Below are 4,555 nucleotides of genomic sequence, written 5' to 3'. Positions count from 1 at the left end.
AAAAAGAGGAAGCCAGCACAGATGTAGTGGAACATGAGCATAAAAGAAAGTATCACTAGCATGTTTTTGGAGAAGTTTACCAGGTCCAAAGAAGAGAAACTTGAGCTACTAACTATTTATTACATGCTATCCATGTTAAAGACTGTGTTCCAAATGACTGGTATATGAATGCGATTTTCTCAATCAATGTTTGCTGGAGAAAAGTACGTGGATTTTGTCTATTAAAATAAAAACTGTGCATTGAACAAAGATTAAGCAAGTACCTGGATTATCTGTGCATCTGAAAGATTTAACAGATTCCATTCAGATAGTATGCTGCTTCAAACTGCCATCAAGATGCAAACAAAATATGGGAGTTCAGTCAAAGCAGAGTTGTCACAACCAAAAGATGCTTTTCATCGAGAGGTGTTGCTGCAGTTCATATTTCCTTCAGAAATATGGGCCCTGGGAGCTCCTAATGCTCACTTCAATAATTTGATCTGAAGCAGGCATTTGAATCTGAAGGGGAATTTTCCCCTTCCTTCCAGAATAGGCAACTTCCAACCCCAATTATGGTTTGAATTTGCTCCTGGTTGCGACCCAGCCGCTTCCTCTAGGGGCTCCAGCCCCCTCCTCCTGGTTGCGACCCAGCCGCCTCCTCTAGGGGCTCCAGCCCTCTCCTCCTGGTTGCGACCCAGCCTCTTCCCCTTGGCTTGCCTGACACATTGCACCAGGTAGTGTCTCCACCTGGGTGACAGCTTTTCCCTTCAAAGAGACAGGATGGGACATGCCATGCCAATGCAACCAAGAGGTTTGCCATGCTGATGCACCCAAGAGGTGTCTGAGCCCATCCACCACTGCAGTCCTCAGCCTTGTGGCACTTCCAAGAGAGCAGCAAAGGTCCGGAACCAGGTGGTGTCCCAGGGTGTACACTGAGGCTGGCTATGAGCCCCAGCAGGGCCTGTGTAGTGGGAGCCCCCTATTGCACCTGGCCTTTCCCTCCTGGAGGCCAAGTGCATCCTGCACGGCCCGGTGGAAAGTGTGCACAACACCACAGAAGTGCACCAGTTGACCATGCGCTCAGAAGCCCTGGCTGTGTTGGCTGCATTGTCAGTGACCAGGAAGCCTTGCTGGAGGGCTGGTTCCCCAGGAACCCTAGAATCCACCTACTGGGCCGTGGCTGCTGGCAGCTCATCTGACGTGTGGTCTGTGTCCATAGCCTCCACATGCAGCACAGCCCCCCAGGGTCATGCTGCATGGGAAGAGGTGTCCACGCCACCATCGCCAAAGGCTCCCCATCTCTCCTGCCCCCACCAGTGCACAGTGAGGGCCTGGAAGGCAGTGTGCAGCCCACTGCAACTGGCCCACAGAGCTGCCGCATCACCATCGCCCAAGTCACTCTGGGTCCTTTGCCCTGCTGACCCATGCCCTGCAGTGGGAAGAGTCACTAAGGCAGAGCTCCAAGTGATCTCACACCGTGCTGCCATGATGCTCACCGGCCACCATGCTCACCAGCCCTGCTCACGGCCCTTTTCAGTGGTGGCGGGGCTGCTGCTTCCTTCAGGGACACCTCCATCACCACCCTTGGTCTGGAGCTGAGCAGGTCCAGGAATTAGGAGAGTGATGACTTCCTCCTCACCCTCAGACCAGGGCTTGCAATGCTAAGGGGGATTGGGGAGGATGGTGAGACCCATCTGGCTGGGCTAGCAGCCAAACAGGGAAGAGCATCTTCCCTAACAGGGTAGGACCTCCCGCCAACTCCTGCTCAGCCAAAACTATTGGTTGTGCTTCTGCTTCATCCGAGTAGATGTGCCTGCATAGAGCCAGCAAAAGCAGGAGCAGGGGTGACTTAGGGAGAAGGCACCTGTCACTGCCCCCCAACTGCGACCAGCATCACCCCTCCCTCTCCCTGGCAGTCTGCTCATAGATCTTCCTCCTACCCGCCCAGACATCTTTGGGGTGTAAATTGAATCACCAATTCTAGACAGGGGAGGGGGCATCTAAGAAAGGGTGGGGGACGGTCTATATTTTTGCTGTGTTTGCCACACATGTGGTGCTATAGTACTAAAGTGCACACACACACACACACACACACACACACACACACAAACCCCCAAAACCGACCCCAAATAAAAAGCAGGTCTTATATCCGGGGAGGCCATTTGGGTGGGGACAAATGGTCAAGCAACAACAATGGGCTGAGTCTAGTGGTGGGGTCTCCCACTGAAGACCCCCCACAGCAAATTAAGCACCATCCCCCTACACACACACAAATTAAGTCCCCCCCAAATAAAGAGCGGGCCTTATATCTGGGGAGGCCATTTGCGTAGGAGGAAAGATCAAGCAACAACTATGGGGTGAGTCCACTGCAAATTCAATATCAGCCCCCTACACTCACACACACAAGTATTCTTACGTGGCTTCTAGAGAGAACAAACAAGCATATTTAAGCAAATATGCTTAAATGTGACTGAACAAAAGTGTTTTTAAAAGAAAAATTATGAAGACAATACTTCCCACTGAACTACACACACCCTATTTTGCATTGAGAGTCCTGTCCTTAAATAAGCTGAATGCACTATTTTTACACCCTCTAAATAATCTCCTCTTTTGAGAGGGAGAAGATGCAGACCACGCAGCAGAAACAGAGGCTGAAAAGCAGATCGCAGAAGCAAAGGGAGATGGGAGTCGACCTAGAAAGAAGCATTTTCTTCTTCTTCCTGTTTCTTTGGCAGTTTCCTTCTCCCTCCTCCCACTCCCCGCTAAACAAATGGATCCGAATACAGTATGTCCCACCTGAGTGGCATCTCTCTAGCTCTTTCCTTGGGATGGAATCCCACCCCCCAATTCTCACACCACCAGGAAGGAAGAGGAAAACACAGGCTCTGCTCTCAAACCTTCAGCAGACGATTGTCTTGTACACCCTTCACCTCAGGGAGAAACAGATCTTATGCAACATGTGTCAAGCTGGAGACGAGTTGAAGCTGTGAAGAGAGAAGAGGAGACCTGAACTTGAAAGCTATGCCCAAAGCAAAAGATGCAGAGCTGACCCTGGGAAGAAGAGAGTGAAACAGCTTCCAAGCAGAGCAGAGCAGGGGCAAGAAGAAGGGCAAATGAAAAGGCAATCTGGAGCTGCCTGCCTCCCTGGACACTCTCTGTGCCTTCCTCCCTGCAGCAGGGAAGAGAGGAGCTTGCGTGTTGCAAGGGAGAAGGGAAGGAGGAGGAAAGGAAGAGGAAGTGGCCAGCCAGGCAGGAAGTCAGTCCCTGAGAGGAGCAATCTACATATCAAAGGGATAGTGTCAGAGCAGTAAAGAAGCCATGGCCAATGTCTTGACCCCTCTTGCCCTCTGACTCACTAGTCTGTGTCCCCATCTGTCATTGAGACATGAGCCAGCACAAAGCCCTTCACTTCCAACACAAAGAAGTCTTTCCCAGAGTCGTAACTAGGGTAAACGGCGCCTAGGGCAAGCACTGAAATTGCGCCCCCCCCACCGCCCCCCCAACATACATCTGACTGACACACATGTTTCAGAAAACTTTTATTTTAAAAATTTAAAAAATTACAAAAATTACCAAAAATTTCAAAATGCAATAAATAACCAAAAATGCAATAAATAACCAAAAATGCAATAAATAACCAAAAATGCACAAATTGCAACTCACGGTCGTTAATTTTATAATTAGCAAACTATGACATGCCTGAAAATCATAACTTGGCCCTCCTTGCTTTCATAGATGCAAATTGGTCTATGATACCATCAAAGTTAGTTTTGTCTGTTTCCTCTCTCTCTATGCTCAGCAGAGCAAGATCACAGAGTCTGCCTTGACCCATGGAAGCTCTCAGACAGGAAAGTATCAGCTTTAACTTGCTGAATGATCTTTCACAGCTGGCAATGGAAACTGCAATGGTCAGCATGATCTGTATAGCAATGCGGAAGTTGGGGAAGGTGGCGTCATCTCCATATTGAACTATAAATTCGAGAAGCTGTTCTGGTCTTGCTACTCTCATGTCAGTCCGTGCTGCTAGCAACATTCTGCAGTCCAAAATCTAATCATATAGCTCCACATCAACATCAGTGCTGTACATCTGGCAGAAATTTTCACAGTTCTTCTTTAGGTTCTCTCTGTCAGCACTGTAGCACAGTCCCTTGATATCGAGAAGGAACACAAACTTGGCATCAGTGTCATGCAGGCGAGTGAACCTTTCGTCCAGTTCTCTGTTAAGATGGTCGAGTGTTCCCTTCATGACTCTTTCCATCTCCTCCCTAGCTGTTAACCCAGCGTCTCTTGATTTCTCACCAGGCATTCGTTTTTTCCATCTCGGATATCTTTCAAAGTCGACATCCCATTCTTGACAGAGACGAAGTCCTACATTGAGTGCCTCACTGACCAGCACTTCTCTCTCACCATCCAAACGATTCTGGAGGGCTTTCAAATCCACAGCAGCATTGTGGAAGTTCATGCTAGGATCCTGCAGCCTCTTTTGAACACAGTCAATTTGAATGAGGATCTTATTCCAAAAACCTAGTAGAGTCAGAAAACCATAAGTCAACAAGTGGTTGCGCAGCTGCCCTGC

Source organism: Hemicordylus capensis, chromosome 2 (assembly GCF_027244095.1).
Source record: "Hemicordylus capensis ecotype Gifberg chromosome 2, rHemCap1.1.pri, whole genome shotgun sequence".
Taxonomy (NCBI): Eukaryota; Metazoa; Chordata; class Lepidosauria; order Squamata; family Cordylidae; genus Hemicordylus; species Hemicordylus capensis.
This window is presented reverse-complemented; position numbering follows the sequence as displayed.